The sequence below is a fragment of the Dipteris shenzhenensis genome, chromosome 17 (assembly GCF_047967505.1).
Source record: "Dipteris shenzhenensis isolate YYH24624 ecotype China chromosome 17, Dip_SZ_1.0, whole genome shotgun sequence".
In the NCBI taxonomy this organism is placed as follows: domain Eukaryota; kingdom Viridiplantae; phylum Streptophyta; class Polypodiopsida; order Gleicheniales; family Dipteridaceae; genus Dipteris; species Dipteris shenzhenensis.
This window is the reverse complement of record NC_141612.1, coordinates 52,398,676-52,420,982: the sequence shown is the minus strand read 5'-3', so window position 1 is coordinate 52,420,982 and position 22,307 is coordinate 52,398,676. Positions and strand designations below refer to the sequence as shown.

Here is a 22,307-nt window from a genome sequence, read left to right as displayed (position 1 = left end):
TTCGAGGAATCACTTGTCATATGTAATTCTATCACATGAGTTCAACAAATGGGTTTTTATCAACTCCATGACTTACGGATTTATATATACATAAGGAAATAAAGTAAGACTCGGGCTAATATACAAAAGGGTGTTTTATATTTAAAGAAGTTAAGAAGCTCCCAATATGCAACATGCATGTTTGGGTAGAGTAGTTTGTCATGGAAATTTTTGGAATGCTATTGATGGAATTTTCCTTTTGTAATGAGTATGCGGTCTCCTTGCATTTTCTTGAATTCCAGACAATTTTATAAAGTTGTTCTCTCTTTATTGCTCTCATTGTCCTTCACATCAGAACGTTATGCTTTCTTGCATAAGAAGATTTCTAATCTTGATGAACATCATTTGACTTTGTTTTTTAATCTTGTCATTCTCTTTTTTGGTCTTGGATTTCATTGAATCAATGGTGGAGGATTATTTTTAAAGATAATCACTCTTATCCTTGGTGCATTTAGTTCTACTCTATTTATTTAGCATTGTCTTTGGGAGTGCAAATAGGTCAAGATCATTTGGACTAGGATTGAAGATCTATTGTACAAGATCTTTCTCCTCACTTTTCATCATTACTTGGGATTATGTGGGCTAGCTCTTCCTTACTAGGCCTCAAATCTTTTATGGGAGTCGAGAATCCTTTTGAAATACCTTGGTGTAGCTCCAACATGTGTAGTTTTACAAGCTTGAGTGTGCCTTTTTCTTTGTACATACCTTCAGATGCTTTAATGGACACTTAATGGGAGATTATAGCCTTGGTGAGGTCACCTTGGGAAATGTAAATGTATCATGAGAGTTTAAAATGTGGGGTATTTTTATTTTTCAAACTCACAGAAAATATATTTATAATAGCGATAATTTTATGTACCAATTTTAAAACATGTGGTATGGTGCATTTATTCCCAAAATCCTAGAAGTCAAAGTTTTGAACTTTTTGCTTTCGAAACACCTACTTCAGTCAACCTTTTGGAATGTTCTTTAAATGAAGGAGTGACCTAGTAAACCTTAATTTCTATATTGCCATCAAAGACATTGAACTCATGTTGTTGATAACGTGCAACGCTAGTAGTGTTAAGGATGAAACTTTAAACTTGAACGCCTTAACAAAGTTGCCCAAACTTGATGAAGTTTGCAGTTAAACATTGATTTATTTTATTTTTTCAAGTGATAATGCAAAACGGGTCTCAAATAATCATTTTTATTTTCACACAATCTTATTATATCAATAAATATATTATGCTATATGCATATGTAAATTAGACCCAATGCTTCAACTCTAGCACCTCTCCTTGCTCTGCATGTTCATCTACCTTGAATTTGTACATCTTCCCACATGATTGCGCTTATCCTGTGTTTCTTGTTTGGCCCTCTCCTTGATCCCTTTCAACATCTATAGCACTCCTCTTCACGACTCCTTCACGTCAAGCTTGACTTCAATAGATGTGCTTCTCCAAATGCATCACTTGTGTGACCCTTGTCCCTTTTGGGTCTCTATTTATGAATATCCAAAGCCTTCTAATAATTTCCCTTATGCACCTTTCCAAGGTTACATCTATTGAATCTTGCCTACTTTTCATTTCTTCTCTCACAGAGTGGCTTCCTTGCTCAAGAAAGCTATGCGACGTGTGGAAACAAGAAGCATTGCATCATCAACTTCATTGAAAACAAGCCTTGCAAAAAGATAAAGAAGCCTTCTCCTTTTTGTCTCCTCTTTTTTTTAAATCTTGCTTAGTGATAAAGTCATCCTTCCAAGAGATTCACACTTTTCCTTTGACAGGCATTACACCACACAATAGACACTCTTCTAAAACTAGCCCTTTCACATAGCACATTGAGACATCTCCCCATTTGTAAGAAGATGCTAATCTTATCCAACAACATCAATGCAAGAAGATTATGGGCTTACCACAATCAAGAAAGAGAAACCTTGCAATTTCAGTCAACCCAAGGTTGTGTATGAAAGAATGTTATTGTGCATAAGGCGTGTCAAAAATTCATGCCTAAAAGTTGTTGCAATAGCGCTATGCAACATTCCTATACATTTGCAGTCATTCGAGTCTCTTCAAGCTTCAGTGAATTTCCTTGTCAGCCACTCTTCTTATGAAATTCTATGCCATTTTTTAAGTAAATTCACGTTTTGAACACACCCCATATATCACTATTCTAGAAGCCTTTGTTACCGATACGTTTATGACAGTTGGGATCTTGCCTTTCAAGTAAGGTTATGGCATTATCCTTATCCTTAAGGATAATTCAAGCTCTGTGTTGAGTTTCTATCTTCGGATGCTTTTCTGACATCTAGTACCCCCACACAAATTTCAGGGATTTTAGTTCTTTTTGTTTGGAGCTTAGATCTTGGAGCTAGCTGATCTTCTCATAATTCATTCGGTTTAGGTGTGCATTATGCTCATCTAGTATTTTGGGTAAAGCTTGTCTTCACAAGTATATTTGATCTCAATAATGCGGAGTACTATTTAGGTAGCCTTTTCCAATAGCATTAACTTGCCCTTCAATATCGAATCTCTCAAGTAAACGAAGTCCGAAGAAGTTTGTATATTTGTTGTATATTTGTGTCATGTGTGAGGGTGTATGTTCATACAACTGTTTGCATTAAACTCTAAGTGGTTATTTTAGGTAGGTTCCTTTTTGTTTTGCGCTCGTTGTGCAACGTATGCCTTTACTCTTTTTTTTGTGCACATTGTTTTAAGCTTAGCCTTCCTTTTTCCACGTGAATGTTGCAGTTCATTTCATACTATAAAAAGAAAAAAGGGAAATGCTTCTGACCCTCGTGTCCCCTTGCTATTAGCATTGTCGTGAAGGAGGTAGAGGTAATATAAGCATTTTGAGTTTCACTAATGTCATCCTTGATAACGACTCGAATTGTAGAACCTTCTGTGTTCAAGAAAGTCTTGCTTTTAATGTTCCTGGTTATTAGCAATGAAAGGAAAAATCCTTGTGTGAATTTAAGAGTGATATTTGATGGAAAGACATTTGTGGAACTTGCCCTTTGTTCCCGCCTTCCATTCCTCTAAAAGTATGCAAAAGAATGTGGTGAGCCTTGCACGTACTTCAGGTTTTAGTGCTTATTCGCCTTGCCTTGCAGAGTAACAAATGGAAGCTTCGGTTTCCTTTGAAGCTTCCCCCTCCCAAGACACCACATCGTCGCCAGTCCCAGCTTTGTTGTCATGAAATGGGCACCCGAGAGGAGTATAACAATCTCAAGGTTGCAGAAAGCCATTAATGTCGATCCCAGCTGCCAAGAAAATTGCAAATGGTAGATGATAAACAGGGGAATTGGCTTGCACAGAAGCGCAGGTATTGTTACAACCCAAATCCCTCTATCTTAGCTATGCAAAATTGTTCCGCTTTCCAGGATCCTTCCTTCTCCATCCATCTTTAAAGAAAAGATCTATTATGAGGAGGCCACCACACCTCTACATATGGTTGTTCTCTTGCTCCTGTTATATTCCTCCAGTCAACTCCTTTATGGAAGAAGGAATCACGCAGGCTGCACTATGACGTTCTTGCATCCTCTTGTTCTCCCAATAATGGGAGTATCTCAGGATACGGCCAATCGCTCTGGCAGCAAATGTTGTTGATGCAGCCAAGTCCCTCCTCCATGTCGGTGCTAAAGGGGAAGACAAGAAGCTTTTTCTGAAGGTTGGATTTACCTCCCTAAGCTAATGCTTTAAGAGCCATTTATATTTTGTACGGCCTTTGTTCAAACAATCTGAGTCCTGGTATTGGCCGTGTCCACCGATGTAAGACAGTTGAAGGATCACGTAGGCATGTCGTAGAGAGGTTCTAAGGTGTTGAATGTTTGCAGGGATGGACTGCATTTGGCTTCCCAACCAAATTTCTGGTAGCCAGTGAAACGCAAGGAGCTGGCACGTAGTGCCCTCGTTAATCAAAGTCTTCCTACGTCGATGTTGGCTGCAGAGGAATTGTGCACCGCAAATTTTTGAAGACACTATGAAATCTGGTGCTTTAATGGCCTCCAGGTGCTCTAAAACTTCCCAGACAAAGTGTTTAATAATTTCCTACTTGGCAAGATGCCAGATTGGTTAATGGAGCCTCAAAAAGGTGAAGGGAATGGATAGTAGTTGCAAACACTAAGGTTTGTTTTTTGGGGAGGGTTGTCCCTGCTAGTGAGTTGTATAGGGCAGGGTTGAGATGACGAGGCTCTTGTAGTTTTGGTTGTGGAAGGATTTCTTTTGGCTTCTCCTCATCCTTTGTTTCCGTATCATGCTACTCATTTTTGTGTAAGATTTACAAACTTGTTGTGCATCTTTGGGCTATTTCGTTCTCTCATCTTAGTCAGGCCTATTCGGGTAGATTGCCTTGCTTGCATCCTCTTTGAGCAGTCGTGCAGTTTGTGCTCCACGCTAGGCTTCACTACACCATCGTTCAGGCTAAGTTTTTCTTCAGCTTTGGTTCAGCTTTGAGGATCTATTTATGTTGACACTTGCACATCTTTGGAGACATTTAGCTTTGGACAGTGGCATAGCCTTTGCCAGGAGAAAATACATCTGTAAAAATGATTGAAATCATTAAATGATTAGACCAAGAAATAGTCACTGAACAATAGCACAAAATGGCTTGAAAAGTAGGCAAGATCCATCCTAGATATGGTGGAATGATTGCTGAAGATAGCAGCTGCAATAGAGGAGGGAAGCTTGAGCCTACCCTTTATCAAGGGCAGGCGCCCTGTCCTAAAGGTGGCTATATCTGGCCAACCCCCTACTAGTAGGCTGGTATGCGGGCATAGTATGGGCAGCATGCATTTGATGGTGTCTTTGAGCATGGTACATCAAGTGCCTTGCTAATGTCACATGTATGTGCGTTGTTGTCATGCATGACAAAAGATGTTTGTTAAATGGCCACTTCAGCAAGGGTTTGATAATATTCATGTGTGCAATGGATGTGATTCCATAATGTCTATCTATAATAATTTTTTGAGGATACTTATGAGGCATCTCATTAAGATTGCAAGAATAGTCATATACTAATGCAACTCTAGCATGTGCAATTGAATATAGAGTTAAATTTTTTCACCTTACATGATACTGGTCTATTCTTGTTGATATTACACACTTGGAAGAGAGTTTGTATCAACATAATAAGCTCAAAAGAGTATATGCTTAAGGTTCACTACGTTATTGGAGAAACTTATACAAGGATTTGGCAACCAACAAAGGTGTGCACATGAAATCTTTAAACACACCATTAGGCACCAGTGTTGAATCAATCCTCCACATCCATAGCATTCTTTTATAAGAAAAGGGGAGGAACCATATTTTGTACCTGAAATGTCATGCTATGGTATCGTGTGTGTCTTAAAAGTAATGGCATTTGGAGCATTGGTTTGAGGATAGTAAGGCTCAACTAGATAGCCATGTGGGATGAGGAACCATAATGGCTTGCTGGTCATATTTTGGTAGCATAAAATGTCATAGATAGATGTTCATTTGAGGTTAGCTCAGGCATATAGAAACAACTATCATAGTTTGGTTGGATTTCTCTAAAAACTATGTGGCATGATGTGTCACTTCATTCCGTGATTACATTCCTTGGGCTAGACCCTCAAGGCAGCTTGCATCCCATAGTCACATCTATCACTAAAGAGACTCTTTGTAATAGATACAGTATTGTTAGAGGTCAACACTTCCTGCTGTCACCATAGAGAGAGAGGGCCTTACTTGTGGGTGTGCCCGCCCACTGAGTGAGGCTAGGGTAGATAGAGAGAGGGCTCTTGTTGTGGGTGTGCCCGCCCCCGTGAGGGTAGATTGACTTGTGCTAGAGGTGTTCTTGGGGCAACAGACTCGTATAGGGTGTTGGGATGGCCCTATCACCAGGCTTGGTCGGCCATTAGGTGGGGGGGACAGCCCCCTTATAGAGCTGCATAGTAGCCTTTATGTAAAGCAGGGGCAGGTCGGCTCTAGAGGCTTGTTGCCCAGCCTTCACATTCAGGTAGATGTGGGCCCCTTATATGGGGGTAGAGGCAGCTTAATCGGCCCTAGTTTAGGGAGCAGCAGTGGGGTCAGTCCCTTATGTGCAGTTGGTCGGTGCCCTAACAGGCTGACCAACTGGGGGGGGCTAGGGGCTATATATGTGCCTCCCTCCTCCCCTCATTTTCCAACATGGGGAGCAACATACCTCATTGCAGGGCCTGGTAGATGTGTAGAGCCAGCCCAGTGAGCACTTGAGGAGCAGGGCAGTGGAGCAGTTCATCCACTCCCGTGTGCTCCCTTCCACTTGGTTGTTGAACTGTTTGTTCCAGGCTCTCAATCAGCCCGTTGGTTTTGAGGTTTTCCCCCAGTTGTAGTGGGGTTTTCACCAGAGATCGCTTGCAGTTCTCCTACGCCTTTCTCTCCTTCTCAATTTGGTGTGTGTGTGAGGTGCTCTTTCTCTCTCTCTCTCTCTCTCTCTCTCTCTCTCTCTCTCTTTGCACTCAGGCTAGTCTCTGCTCAGCCTCTCCGCTAGCCCCTCTGCTCAGCCTCTCCCACTAGCCCCTCCGCTCAGCCTCTTTGCCTCAGCCCCCCCTCACCTGCTCCGCCTCCCCTCCGCTCAGCCTCTCCGCCTCAGCCCCTCCTCACCCGCACAGCTTTTCCACCTCTCTCTCTTTCTCTCTCTCTCTCCCCCCCCTGTCCATACAGCCCCGTTCATACAGCTTGTCGCTCGTCAATAGCAACAAACACACTAATCCTAACCTCGAGTTGGGATCCATCCATACAACCCCGTCCGTACTTCTCCATTCGTACAACCTGTCACCTGTCAGCAGCAGCAAACACTTTAATCCTAGCCACAAGTTGGGATAAACCCCCAACCCAACCAGGGGGTTAGGTTTGGCTAAAGGGTTCAACAGAAAGCTAATTATGGACTGGCCTACCCTCTCCTCCAAGTCCCCCTCAACTCCTTCAACCTCCATCAGGACTCGGTGTTCTACTGTTGCAGCCATAATACCCTCTCCCTATGCACATAATTACCAACTAGAAGGCTCAAAACGACCCATCCTTGGGCAACAGGATCAGATTTTTTATCAGCAATAGCAGGCAGTGAGAGAGCTACGATTGGAACTGGCAGAAGTAAAGGCTCGACTTTACATTCTAGAAGGGCTTGGTAAGCAAGCAATAATTGATGAGGCTATAAAATCTTGTGAGGATTCCCCCCCTACCCCGCAACTAGTCTCTACAGTCAAAGATCTTATTTACATTGAAGTACAAACTTCTGAGAAGGAAGTGATTGTGGAAGTGGACATCAAAGCAAGTAAGTGTGATATTCAACCAGAGATCAAAGAACACGAAGCTAGAACTGATAATGTGCTGAAGATTAGAATAGTGGGACTCCCAAAAGATTGGTACAAAGAGGACACATATAGTGAAATATTGACAAAGATCAAAGCAAGCTTGCCCAACATTGATGGATGATGATGAGCAGGATGATGACGACCCCAGGCCCACTTCTATTATGCACTATAAAGGTCATGCAATCCTTACACTGAAGTCAAAAGATATGCGGATCAAGCTGGATTTCTTGCTTGCTTATGGTACCAGGACTTGCCGATTAGGTGCAACAAGTAGGGAGTCATTTATCAAGGCAGGCTTTTAGGCAGGAGCTTGAAACCTTGAGGAGTTGATCCCGCTGACTCAGGTGGCTGCTCAGGCTAGTCTTCGCTCAGCCTCTCTGCTAGCCCCTCCGTTCAGCCTCTCTCGCTAGCCCCTTCGCTAGCCCCTTCGCTCAGCGTCTTTGCCTCAGCCACCCCTCGCCCGCTCCACCTCCCCTCCGCCTAGCCTCTCGGCCTCAGCCCCCCCTCACCCGCTTAGCCTTTCCACCTCTCTCTCTCTCTCTCTACCCCCCCCTGTCCATACAGCCCCGTCCGTACTTCTCCGTTCGTACAGCCCGTCACTCGTCAGCAACAGCAAACACACTAATCCTGACCTCGAGTTGGGATAAACCCCCAACAAAACCAGGGGGTGAGGTTCAACTAGGGGGCTCAACAGAAAGCCAATTATGGACTGGCCTACCCTCTCCTCCAAGTCCCCCTCAACACCTTCAACCTCCATCAGAACTCGGTGCTCTACAATCGCAGCCTTGACACCCTCTCCTTATGCATGGAATTACCAAGAAGAAGGCTCAAAACGACCCATCCTTGGGCAATAGGATCAGATTTTTTATCAGCAGTAACAAGCAGTGAGAGAGCTACGATTGGAACTAGTAGAAGTAAAGGCTCGACTTCACATTCTGGAAGGGCCTGGTAAGCAAGCAGTAATTGATGAGGCTGTAAAATCTTGTAAGGATTCCCCCACTACCCCGCAGCTAGTCTCTACAGTCAAAGATGTTATTTACATTGAAGTACAAACTCTTGAGAAGGAAGTGATTGTGCAAGTGGACACCGAAGCAAGTAAGTCTGATATTCAAGCAGAGATCAAAGAACACGAAGCTAGAAGTGATAATGCGCTGAAGATTAGAATAGTGGGACTCCCAGTAGATTGGTACAAAGAGGACACATATAGTGAAATATTGACAAAGATCAAAGCAAGCAAGCTTGCCCAACATTGAATGGGTGGATGATGATGAGCAGGATGAAACGACTCCAGGCCAACTTCTATTATGCATTATAAAGGTCATGCAATCCTTACACTAAAGTCAAAAGATATGCAGATCAAGCTAAATTTCTTGCTTGCTTATGGTAGCAGGACTTGACGATTAGGTGCAATAGGTAGGGAGTCATTTATCAAGGAAGGCTTTTAGGCAGGAGCTTGAAATCCAAGGACTTGTTCCCACTGACTCAGGTGGCAGTATGTTACCAATTTCTATTTTGTTTGGACGTTATGAGCTGGCAGATCTAGAGGGGGTCTCCTAGTGTTCTGCTGCAACTATTGTCTGATGCAGCTGTGATCCGTATGGGTCAATAGATTGCCAGTTCGGGAACCCAGACATAGTTTATTGATCCTTGTGAGTTGTTATATGCTTGTTGCCATTGGGGCACTGAATCTCATTAATCTAGCGACAGTGTACCAGTTTGGACTTGAGAGGGGGCTATCTAGCTCTATGATACAATTGCCCATGTAGGGAAGCAGACCTTGCACTGGAGGCAGAGTATCAGTTGGATTATTGTGACAGGATCCTCTGTTGGAGTCATGTACCAGTACCAGCAGTTGGATTGTTGTACCAGTTGACCCACTGTACCATTACGAGATCAGAGGCATGCACCTAACACCTGTGACCTGAGAGCAACTGTTCTAGGTTTCCAGTGATCGTGCTAAGGCAGGTCATGCCACGAGAGGGCTTCCTCAACAGAACTTGTGGCAGTCTTCAGTGGTGGACCATCACACAATGGATTCCTCCGGTTATTCGAGCAGCACACCCAGCTCCTTGGCATTTCTATTCCATCCAGGAGCTGAGAGGGGGTGTTAGAGGTCAACATCTCCTGATGTCACCGTAGAGAGAGAGGGCCTTGCTTGTGGGTATGCCCGCCCAATGATTGAGGCTAGCGTAGGTAGAGAGAGGGCTTTTGTCGTGGGTGTGCCCGCCCCCGTGAGGGTAGATCTACTTGTGCTAGTAGGTTCCTTTGGGGCAGGAGACTAGGCCGCAATAGCCCCTCGTATAGGGTTTTGGGACAGCCCTATCACCAGGCCTGGTCAGCCACTAGATGGGGGGGGCATCCCCCTTGTAGAGCTGCATGGTAGCATCTATGTAGAAGAGGGGCAGGTCAGCCCTAGAGGGATGTTGCCCAACCTTCATATGCATGTAGGGGTGAGCCCCTTATATGGGGGCAGAGGTAGCTTGGTCGGACCTGTTTTAGGGAGCAGTAGGTCTGCTACCATCCCCTCTTATAGGGTTGGGGGTAGCCCTAGAGGTGGGTCGGCCCATTAGACCTGGTCAGCCTACATACAGCAGTGGGGTCGGCCCCTTATGCTCAGCTGGTTAGTGCCCTAGCAGGGTGACCGACTGGGGGGGGCTAGGGACTATATGTGCCTCCCCCCCCCATCTTTTTCCATCATGTGGAGCAGTATATTTCATTGCAGGGCCTGGCACAGGTTCAGAGCCAGCCCAGTGAGCACTTGAGGAGCAGGGCATTGGAGCAGTTCATCCACTCCCTTGTGCTCCCTCCACTTGGTTGTTGAGCTGTTTGTTTTGGGCTCCCGAGCAGCCTGTTGGTTTTGATGTTTTCCCCCAGTTGTAGCAGGGTTTTCTCCAGAGACCAGTTGCAGTTCTCCCGTGCCTTTCTCTCCTTCTCAGCTTGGTGTGTGTGAGAGAGGTTCTCTCTCTCTCTCTGATTTCTTCCAGTCACAGGATACCTCTCCTCAGTCTAGCCGACGACACGGACGTGAGCGAGAGCCAGAGCCACGACAGCTACGCCAGCGGACAGACTCACACATCCAGGTCCATGACATCCCTTCTATGCCCTCAGCACGCCCTACCGGGGTCACTGTCGCTCTCGTTCTTCAACATAGGGCCTCCCGCTGCCCCCGACAACCGAGATCGACTAGGCAACGTGACGTCAGAGGCCAATCATCCATCGCAGGGTTTTTTTGACCTCCCATTTGACGGGCCCTCTATGATTGGCCTCTGACGATCACCGCAGGCATATATATATATTTGTATCTCCCCCCTTCTGCTCCATTTTTTTTGTGCCATTTTTTTGTATCATCTGGAGATAGATACACATTTTTTGCACCAGGACTAGACACACCGTCCTTCATAACTTTTTTGAAGAAATGGTTGGCCAGACCGTTTTGAGACCACCACCGTTATGCTCATTGTACTAGTTATCTTTAGTCTCATAGACCTTTCACGGTCTCCCGAAGACTTTAATAAAATTTCTTTCTTTCTTTCTTTCTCTCTCTCTCTTCGTTCATTTCCACTACTCTTCTCACATGTATGTCATACCTATCTCCTATAGATGGTGTGGCAAGCTATTGACAGCTAGGCCACTGGGTCAAATGCTAGGCCATGCATGCTAGAATTGATAGGTAGCTTAGGGCCAACTGTCAAGCCATTGCATTGACAATACTTGGCCAAAGCATTCCTTAAGAAGAGACAACAATGAGAGGCAGGCAATAGGCAACCATGTTAAGCAACAACCAAAATGGGAAGTTGCAATAGCACATCAAGTCAACGGTGGGCAAAGCTGACAAGAACTATCGTGGCAATGTGGGCAGAGGTGGAGTGGAGGGGAGCAGCCTTATCTAGGCCAGGTACAACAAGGGGAATTTGTCCCATTTCACAGCAGCAACCAGCAACATTAGAGGGAAACTGGTTGGCTAGCAGAGAGGAAAGAGGTTTGTAGGATATCTAAAGGGGCCTCATGTGCCTTTAATTCCCATCTCTTCCTCGTAGTTTTAGGCTTCAAGTTAGCAGTGTGGGTAGGGCTGGAGTGGAGGGGAGCAGTCTTATCTAGGCCGAGTTCAATAAGGGGAAGTTGGTGTGTTTTGCAATAGTAGACCTTCACGGTCTCCCGAAGACTTTAATAAAATTTATTTCTTTCTTTCTCTCTCTCTCTCTCTCTTTCGTTCATTTCCACTACTCTTCTCACATGTATGTCATACCTATCTCCTATAGATGGTGTGGCAAGCTATTGACAGCTAGGCCACTGGGTCAAATGCTAGGCCATGCATGCTAGAATTGATAGGTAGCTTAGGGCCAACTGTCAAGCCATTGCATTGACAATACTTGTCCTCGTAGTTTTAGGCTTCAAGTTAGCGGTGTGGGTAGGGCTGGAGTGGAGGGGAGCAGTCTTATCTAGGCCGAGTACAATAAGGGGAAGTTGGTGTGTTTTGCAATAGTAGCCAGCCTATTACAAGGTAATTGGTTGGCTAGCAGATAGGAGTGAGCAGGGTTTGTAGGATATCTAAGGGCTTCATGTGCCTGCAATTTTCATCTCTTGCCTGCAGCTTTAGGCTGCAGATCAGCAACATCTTTGATACATTCAGTAGTAGCTAGTAGTATGAAGGCAGTCCCATCAAACCCCCACATAGCTCTTGATTTTCCCATTCCCCTTGTCTAGAATATCTCTAGCAGTCAGCAATACACAGGAATAGCTAAATCTCCATGCAATACTTCCTCTTCACAATATCGTAGCTCCAGGAAGAATCATAGCTCACCCAACAGTGCAGCTTTGGTCTCCCTGCAGCTTGAGCTTTAGAGTCTCTCATCTCCAAGCAGCTCTCAGCTTACAATTCTTATCCGCACATAGTCTTCTTCACATACAGAGACATCAATTCATCATCTCTGTTAGGTAGAGTCATAGCTCACCCAATAGCGCATCCTTGGTCTCCTGGCAGCTCATGAGGTTCAGTCTTCAAGCAGATCTCAGCCTACAGCTCCATCTACACAGTCTTTCTCATATATAGATACATTAATTCATCATCTCTGGCAAGCAGTCATAACACTCTCTTCACTTTTCATGAGAGGTGGTCAAAAGTATGCTCTTCTATATTGTATGCTCTCCTATATTGTTAGTAGGTCATGTTAGAAGTGCTCATTGCCATTCCTGAGGAGGGCATAGGCCTGTTGCCCAAGGTTTAGGGGAAGTTGCAGTGCTATGGGCTATGCAGATCTATCGCTAGTGGGCAGTTTTGGCAGGTTAGGGATGGTTGGAAAGGGTAGGCATATTGCTTTCTATTTATAGGCTGCACAAGGGCTGTCTATTTGGCAGACTGGAACCTGATGGGGGTACCAACTAGCCTGACTACGTTGGCCATCTATTCGGCTATTGGTTGTTGTTGCTGCCTAGTTTCGCCACAGACCAGCCTCTTCGATTTTGTGTGGTGGTGGATAGCCCTTCCCTTAGCCACACATTGTGAAGTTCAATAGCATTCCCTATCTATGATATAACTTCTAGGTCTGAGTATTATCTTCTGTGCACATGGATAGGTGGCAAATATGAGGCCATGGTTGGGGCTAGACATGAGCACAACAAAGGGCCAGCATAGAAGACCTGCAGCTGGATTGGCTAGATTTGACTGCATATTTGAAGGAGGATAATGACTCTTTGTCTCTCCCTCTCAAGATGACATCTCTTCTTCTGAAGATGACATCTCTTCTCAATGTACTTCTCTTTGACTCCACATGGTACAACCAATAGGGTTTCCTATGCTCATTGCAACCGATAAAGGCGCATTTTGTTATCATTATCATCCAAGTTCTCCTCTTGCAATTTTCTTGGGAATTATGGCTTGTCCTTTATGCTTACATGCTCTTGTTTATATGCACATTTGTGTATGTTTATACGTGTATATGTTTTTAATTATAAACATATGCTCATGTGTAAGTGAATTTCATGCATATATATTTCATGCACATGTTTATAGGCTCATGCGTATATGTATGTGCTCATGTTTTGGGGCTGCGTATTTAGTTATATACTTACATAATCATGTGTATATGCAATGTTTGCATGATCTTGTTTATATGCAAGCTTCTTGTGTGTCCAAGCTTAGGGATACTCAAGTAGTTTATAAACTAAAAAAAGACATGTTTATGGTACTCTCAATTGAGATGCTCTCATATAAATGATTATATGCTCTCTTATGTTGATATTCTCATGTTTATGTACTTATATGTTCTCACATGTTAAAATGCTCATGTTTGTATGCTCTCATATTATGCATGCTAATTTGCTCATGTTTATATGCTCATTATTATGTTTGCATTCTCTTGATTATATGCTCAAGCTTATCTGTTTATATGTTTATGTCTATATGCTTATGTGTTCATCTCTTCATACTCACATTCTCATTTTTTATATGATCTTGTGTAAATGCTCATTTTTTTATTTTCTTGTGTATATGTTTTTAATTCTAAACATGTTGATAAACATATGATCATAAACATGCTCATGTTTGCTTGCTCATTTTTAAATTGATTATGTGTATATATATATGTACATGCTCATTTTTTAATGTAAGATTCTTATATGCTTAAGGTAAACAATCTTGTCACATTGAGTTGAGCCATGAAGTATGGCCTTCTTGTATTTACATATTGATTTTCCTTCGGTTGAAGGCTAAAGCTAGTAGGTGTTGTGAATAATTCTACATTTACTCGACAAAGGTGGAGTGTATAAGAGCGTACTAGGTCTTTAGATGTGCATTTTTGGGTGATAAGTTTCATGGTACAAATTACATAACATATAGACGACTAGAATTCATAACATGACATGAAGAGAAATCTTGTTTTCAGATTACAAAGTTATGCAAATCTATTTAGTGGCTCTAATTGCAGTTTTGCATAGCATGCAATTATTTTAGGACTTACATTTAATACTCTTTGGGGTGTTTTTTAAAAGGCTTATCTTCAAGAAGCTTCTTGCATAAAGCCATTGTATCTTGAATTAGAACACATGTTTAGTCACCTTTAATTTTATATCTTGTATTGTTGATCCTTTTTTTATATGATGTCCCTTGTGTATCAATTGAATTTCACAAGGAGATCCTCTCTTCTACAAGTCGTCCCTTATCGTGTCTTGTGACTACTACTCTTGGATCATCTTCAAATCCCATGCTCCCTTCTTTAGCACTGACCACCTTCTCTCACTCCTTCCTCTTTCAACACACTCCCTTTGTTTCATATGCCATCCTCAGAAGCATTAGCAACTATGCTTCCTCTGGGTGAGTGCCACCAATCATGATTTATGATGTGTTGTATTTATTCTTAATACTTTACTCAAGCTTTGTTGGGGATCTTGTCCTATTGTAATCACTTGGCTTTTTAGAGTCATAAGGACATACAAGATTTGTATGTATTACCAATATTATATGACTATTAGATATTGATGCAGTGTCATATTTGGCCTTTTGACACAATACGTCGATCGCTTGATTTGTCCTGGAATATTTACGTCATCATTTGGGTCAGCATTTCTATGGTGCTTCTCTCTCTATGTTGGTTCATATCACTCAACTATAGGTGCAGTTAGATAAGTAAGTTTGCATTTTGACACTTAATTGTAACACTCGACTTTTAATGTTATTGTAAGAGTTGCTTTCTCTTGTTCTAAAATGAGCTCAACTTTTGGTCGTACCATTCGGTTGCATGTGTTTTTCATGACTCTTAGATGAGTAATAGGATCCAATGCTTGGTCATTTATTTGGCTTTCAGTGCTGTTTTCTTATATATAAATTTTGCAAAATAACTAGTCTTCCACAATTGGTCGTGCATTCGGCTTTTAATGTCGTAGTAGCTTATATCATATAATAATTATTTAGGCTTTGACATGTCATCATTTATTTGGCTTTTGGTGTCATTATAGCTTGTCGTAAAATATAATAGTCTAAGCTTCAACACTTGGTCATTTATTCAACTTTAGGTGGTGTTGTACTTTACATTGTTAAATGTAATTAGGGCTAATATGACACTGTTATTTATTATACTTTTGTGTCATCATAGCTAGCATATAAAATGGTTGCATATGCTATCTAGTTTAAAATCTTGTGTAATATGATTAGAATATATGTTTTTTATTTCTACCTTTTAGTCATAAATTATTTGCAATAAGATGTTAAATATGATGCTTTGAATCTAGCATAGTAGGAGAAGCAAGTAGAATTAGTAAAAGAGAGGAATGGGAGGAAAAAAGAAAAGAGGAGAGAGAGAGAGAGAGAGAGAGAGAGAGAGAGAGAGAGAGAATCATCTTCATCATAGATGTTATATTCACATTGAGTCATTTATTTAAACTCTATCGTATACATGTACTCTATATCATTAATCATTGAGAAATAATATTAATTTTGCATATGGCCTTCTTTCATTTAAATCTGACTAGGTTTCTTTCTTGTGGTCTAGATTCTATGTAGTGTATCTTGTGATATCCACACCAACTCCCCTCATCGGCATTGCATTGAAATAAGGCTAAAAGTAAGTGTTAATATAGGCTTTCCCAAAGACATATAGATGAGATTATAATGTGCCACAAAGTAGTGAAGATCAATCTCTATCTCTTATACATAACTCAAGGATATCACCCATTAGACTTGAGAGCTAATTTTTCTCTTTTTCCCGAAGCCCCACTCAAGGCTTGTCCATAGGAATGGTTCTTGGTCCCTACACCCACAAGGTGATGGGGCTAGATGGTCCACCACTTTTAAGGTCAAGTCCTTGGACTCTTTCAAAGAGAGAGATAACTACCTTTTTCATTCCTACATAAGAAGTGTGCATGATCCTTTTTCATTGCTTTGGACTTGATACTTAATTTTGCATATGCCCCACCTAGTGCAAGAGATTGGTTTTTGGCTCTTACACTCACAAGGTGATGGGACTAGATGGGACCACTCTTAAGGTCAAGTCTCTAGACTCTCTCGAAGAGGGAGGTGGCTTTGTTTTTTTTCTTTTTTGCATGCATTTTGTATCATGCACTGTACATTGTACACCACAAGCTATATTAACACGTGGACTGTGTCTATGTAGATATTATATTTGATTGCCTACTTTTGCAGCTTTTTTTCTTTGAGATGGAAGGTTATATTGGCTCTAAGCACAAGCGTGCATTAATCTTGAAACAATGCAAGCAAGTCAATCAAGTGTTTTGAGAGCAAATGATAGAGCAAATAAATAGCTTGCACAAGAGACAGATGGAGACTATAGTAGAGAGCTCTGATAGGTTGATTAATTTCAAGACCAAGGTTATGCAGGACACCAAGAGGATGCTAGAACAATATGCCCAAGCCCATGAGCTTACTAGAATTGTGAACTAGGATTTTGATGCGTTGCTTTGGGTTGAATCCTAGGTACATAATGTTCATGTATGATTTAAGTAAACATGTGCTACAAGACCAAGATTTGCAAATGATGTTAGTGCATCACAAATGGAATGATTGGATGCATTATGGGCTCTGCATAAAAGTAAGATTCTACGATTTGATAAGAAGAGCCTTGTAATAATTGAGGGTTGGGAGAAGTCAAACTTGCATCACAAATGGAATGATTTGATGCATTATGGGCGCTACATAAAAGTGAGATCCTATGATCTGATAAGAAGAGCCTTATAGGAATGATTGGATGCATTATGGGCTCTGCATAAAAGTAAGATCCTACGATCTGATAAGAAGAGCCTTATAATAATTGAGAGTTGGGAGAAGAAGTCAAACTTAAAATTTGGGATGGTAGAGGAGCAAGTTGAGCAAGATGATAAAGGGAACATGGTAGTCTTGAAAGGAAGGGTGCTTAGAGGTGAAATGCAAAAGCTAAAACAATGAGCTAGTCACATAAGGAATATTACGTTTGTGGCATTTGTCATAGATCAAGAGATCTTACTAGGTGAAAAGATTGGATCTGGAACATGTGGGACTATCTATTGTGTCCATCTCATACGTTTTCTTGGTTTCTTACAACACATATGGTATGTTGGCAAGCAATACAAGGGTGATGTTGGTAGACGAGAAGCAGAAGAGAAACGAGCATTGAAATAACACATCTTGTCTTAGTGTAAGTTATTTATGCTACCAAGAAGAGCCTCTCTAGACAATCATCCCATACTTCAATGGTGGGCGATTGTCTCAAATTTTCTTTTAACTGCCATTTAATGAAGAATCCTTTAGGTGTTACATGGATACACACTTTAAGGAAGGTGCAGAGAGGAGAGCACAAGCAGAAGGCAAGCTAGAAGATGCAATCAAGGGCAATCAAAGGATTTGGAGATGTGGTGGAAATAATTAACTTCTTTTGTGTCAATGTGAATCATTTAATCCATGCTCTTTTAGTTGGAGTAGCACACTTGCACGAGGCCCAATTGTTCCATACAGACTTGCACCCCGATAACATCTTGCTTGATTTTACTCCAAATGGTGCATGTCGAGCTGGAATCGTTGATGAGGGAATGGCACAACATATTTCATAGGATTGTAGGAAGGCCTTCAAATAAATGAAGCAGTTGTAGGATGAGAGTGATGAAGAATGATGGATTCGCCATCATTGCGAGCAAGAACATGCTAAAAAACAATGGCTTGTACTAGAGTTACAGGTTTTTGCAAAGCAAGGGAGATATAATCCACAATATGGTGTGTTTCCCCTTGGTTGGATTATCATTAAAATGGTGAGGTTTTCAGTAATTATTTTCCTTTAAGTGTTGCCATGTCTGATGGTGCACTTTTATGTGCCATCTTGACACACGCTATCATAAGATGATGGCAAAAAATCCATTGGAGAGCTTACAACTCACGAGGCAATGCGGCAACTCAAGGTATTTGGTTGTAATGGAGAGTTGGCTATGCATATCATTGAAGGGATGGACCTTACTCTTAGCCTTGCAAAGTAGTTAATTGTAATAGAAGGCAAATCATTTTAATTCATCTTTTGTTGCAATGATGAAACTGCCATAAAGAAGAGGATAAGGTACTCATGAGTCATAAGCCACTAATAGTACATGCAACCTTCTATGGAAAGGCATCCTATGAATGCAAAAAAGCACCATGGTGTTTTTCAATTCTTATAATGACAGACATGGGAGCAACTAATAAGTTTGGGATATATATAATTCATAAAAGTTTCCAATCTTTGACTTAGAAAACCTCTAGATGTGTATATTTGGCAAGAAATAATTGCTATATATTGTCATCAAATATTTTGTCAACTTGATTATCAAAGTTTGTATAGCTTGAACATCCATTCATATGGTTTTTGTAACATTTTAAAGGATATATGTCATTTATAAAAGCTCCCAATCTTTGATGAAGAAGCTCTGCACATGTTATAAAGTTTGGCTTGCACGAGCTCTTTGCAGATTTTAAGTTACTTCGTTCACTTTGTTAGTCTTAAAACTTGGTGTGTATGGCAACGTGCTAAATTTATCTTGTTTGCTATTTGTTTCCCTTACTTTTGGTATATATACTTTGTCTTGTATACTCTTTATTTCTCTTAGTCTTTTGGCACTATTACTAGGGCTCAAATCTTCATGTTGACCATTGTCGCAAATGGACCTCTCTTTCACGTGCATAGATTTAAATAACGCACACGATGCAGATATCTTATATTCTAAATCTCTCATAGTTGCTCCAAAATGACTCCAAAAGTAGTAATGTATCTCTCACATAAGGACTTTTTAAAATCCTCTATAGGGAAAAATATATATCTACATTATGGGATTTATAAAATTTGAGAAAATTTACAAAGGGGACATGAAAAAATGCTAAAAATAAGTTACATAGGGGTTTAGAAAACATGACTTGAACGCACGTGATATAGACATATTACACTAAGTGACCCCCCTGAGCCTTATATGAACAAATCCATCTCGTTGTCTTTCATGAGATTTCATTAGTTGGAAAAAGAACACTTAACTTTGTTGGCCTTTGAATGCGCTCATTAATGAAAAATCACAAACACTACTTTGAAGGTGTTGATGTTATAACTTGTGGTGGAGACTTTCACCAAGCAAAGCTAGTGAAAGACTCCTAGGTCTTCAAAAGAAATATTGATGACTTGGAGTGCACAACCCACACGTATTGGTATACAAAATTGCAATGCTATGAACTACAAACAAATATGAGATAAAATGATAATACTTTTGTGCAAGAATCAAAGCTTTAGAAAATGTACACACACACAATTGCACATAAATTACATTAATCAAATGTGCTTATGTACAGTACCCGCAAGAACATTGTCTCATCTCTACCACCCCAACTCTCAAACAAGCATTCATAATTATGATGTGTTGCATTTGTCAACAGGTATAAAGCACATCTTTAAAGCATTAGACCACTACTCTGAAACAATGCCCAAAAATTCAAAACTATTAGAAGATCCAAAAGCAACAAAAGGACTACATACAACAATAGAAATAAAGGAAACCATGTTGATAGAGTTGTGCGCTGGTTAATAGAGCTATGCTTTAGTAACATTAATCAGCAACATGGGTTCATTAATGGTGTTGATGGTACCTTCATGACAACATCTAGATACATGAATAAAGTTATAGTTTGGATACTATTTCCTCTCAAGGACATAGGATTGAGAAAATGAAATGCTAACATAAATGCATTCATCCACAACATTCAAAAAGAATGGACACCAATATTCAGAATCAAAAAAAAAAATTAATTAGACCTTCTAAGACTAGCATCCTCACATGAGAACAATTTCCTATACAACCAACAGTAAGGAAAATACATAGAGCGCAAGGACTAACTTTGGAAAAACTTATGTTCTCTCCAAAAGGAGTGCATGCTCACAGGCTAGCATACATAGCTCTATCCACAGTCAAAGATATTAACAACCTGTACTTGCCTGAGCCATTGAAACATGATAACTTCAATGTCGATAGATTGAAAAAGAGATGGAACGACTTACAATCGATGCATAAAATCCACTTTGCATGAGTTATGTCATTGCCTCTATTAATAGCATTAATTTAGCCCAGCTTCATATCCTTCAGTAGAAAGGATCAACATGCACTTGTGTAGGCTATATTTAAACATTTAAAAAAGGAAATACACTTGCTGAAATTGGTAGAAGGTATCTCTCAAAATTGGGGAGAGAGAGAGAGAGAGAGAGAGAGAGAGAGAGATGGGTTGGACTTATAGCAGGACTTATGAGGGGCTAGACTTGCAACAAGGCTTGTTAGGGGCATACAAGGTTAATTCCTTATTGAATTTAGCATGGAGCTATGAGATCTAGCTATAAGGATCCAATTTGGCATGGTAATAGTGTATTCATTGTAAGATTTGCAACATGTCCTCTACCTCCTGCTTCAAGAGTAAAATCCTTTGTTAATGAGGGGCGACACAATTGTCAACTTCTTTATTAGAGAGTTTTCTCTCATAAAACTCCATAGCAACCATGTGCTTCTACAATAATTTCTCTTGCTTTTCCTTTTCCTTTGCAATTAGCATTTCTACCTTTGGTGGAATATAAGAAGATTGCTAAAAAGTGTCATGAATTGCCTTCAATTCCTTAGTAGTGTCTCACATTAGCAGATTTTCAAGCAACCTTACACCTCTGAATGTCTCGTGCTTTTGCTAGTCTCTCGAAGAAGATTTTGGTTTTTCACTTACATTTACTTGTCGTAGATTAATTAAATTATGCAACCTTTGAAGCGCATCCAATAGATCTTCATGTTGTATGCAAGCCTGGTATAACGCTGAAGACTTTGAGATCATAGAGAAATCATAGCGAGTATATGCCAGGCAGGCAATAAAGAAGAGGAAGATGGTGAAGACTTTGAGATTATAGAGAAATCACAATGGATATAGGCTATGCGGGCAATAAAGAGGAGGAAGAAGCCTGCAACAAGCATCAAGGGCTCGACAAGAATTGCAATTGTGTTGAATTTGAAGTAAACCTCAAAGAAAAAATTTTGTTCAATACCACAACAATCCACCCAACACTGTCAAGGTAGCTATATTTGACCTTTTGGGATTCCCGCACTGAAAAAGGAGCTTGCATTGAAGGATTCCTAGATCCCTCAGGTAGTACCACCTTCACAAGTAGGTTCTTGAACATGACATCATGGAGGAGGCACCCAAAAGGGAATTTGAGGTACCTTCTACCATCAGATGCTCGAAATACAAAGTCTTGTAATGGTACACCATATCCAATCATAGAGGTAACTTGCCATCCACCAAAGAGGATATCATGGTTCAAACTCCAACTCAGTCTTTTCTCTATCGCTACGCAAATGTGCGGCTAAGACATTGCCAATTTCATATTGTAGTACACAAAATGTGCACGGGGAGGAAGCCTTGCCAGCAAACAGCTAATGAAGAGTGGCAACCCCAATTGTTGGTGGTCTTGCTTGATATTCAAGCCTAAAGAATGTGCCCTTATGTTGAGCTTCACCGTGCAACATACGGTAATTTCATGCACGACTCTTGCGCGATAGTGAATAGCTTGTTGTTTTCATAATGTATTGTTATTCGTAATCATGACTATCGTCTACACTTTGGTAGGGTAAGGAGGGAGGAAATATGCATGGTTGTGATAAAGCACAAGCTGTGCTTCTGATTGTAAATTTTCTGATGGGAAAGGCTTCAACAGATCCATGAGGACCATATAGATATCCACAGCTATGGATTCACTTGGATTCAAATATTTATCCAAAAGGATGGAAAATACAACATTGTATGTGCTCTCCTGTTCAGCTACTTCTATAGCCAGACTGATGATTATTTATTTTTCCCTTGCTCAAAGCCACTGGATTGGCCTTTGATGATCTGTTCAATCTTTAAAGCCGATGTGGAAGGCCAGTTGTTGTGATACATTCCAAAGTGGCTCACAGCATCTTTGTTCTTAGGTTAGTTCCTGCTTGCAACTTTAGACATCTTCCATCCATTTACTGA

At 41.0% G+C, this 22,307-nt stretch overlaps 1 long non-coding RNA gene and 1 pseudogene across 2 annotated transcripts; one reads left to right on the top strand and one right to left on the bottom strand.

Annotated features, from left to right (window-relative positions):
* Positions 1-2,532: 2,532 nt before the first annotated feature.
* Positions 2,533-4,265, top strand: LOC147892279 (uncharacterized). Of its 2 annotated transcripts, XR_015542509.1 has the most exons (4): positions 2,533-2,858; positions 3,134-3,345; positions 3,594-3,690; positions 3,857-4,265. It is a non-coding gene; the product is annotated as an uncharacterized LOC147892279 (long non-coding RNA). The 2 variants fall into 2 exon arrangements; XR_015542508.1 differs by lacking the exon at positions 2,533-2,858 and having other exon boundaries at positions 2,937-3,345.
* A 16,416-nt stretch (positions 4,266-20,681) lies between these two features.
* Positions 20,682-21,823, bottom strand: LOC147892278 (dolichyl-diphosphooligosaccharide--protein glycosyltransferase subunit 1A pseudogene; annotated as a pseudogene).
* Positions 21,824-22,307: the final 484 nt, after the last annotated feature.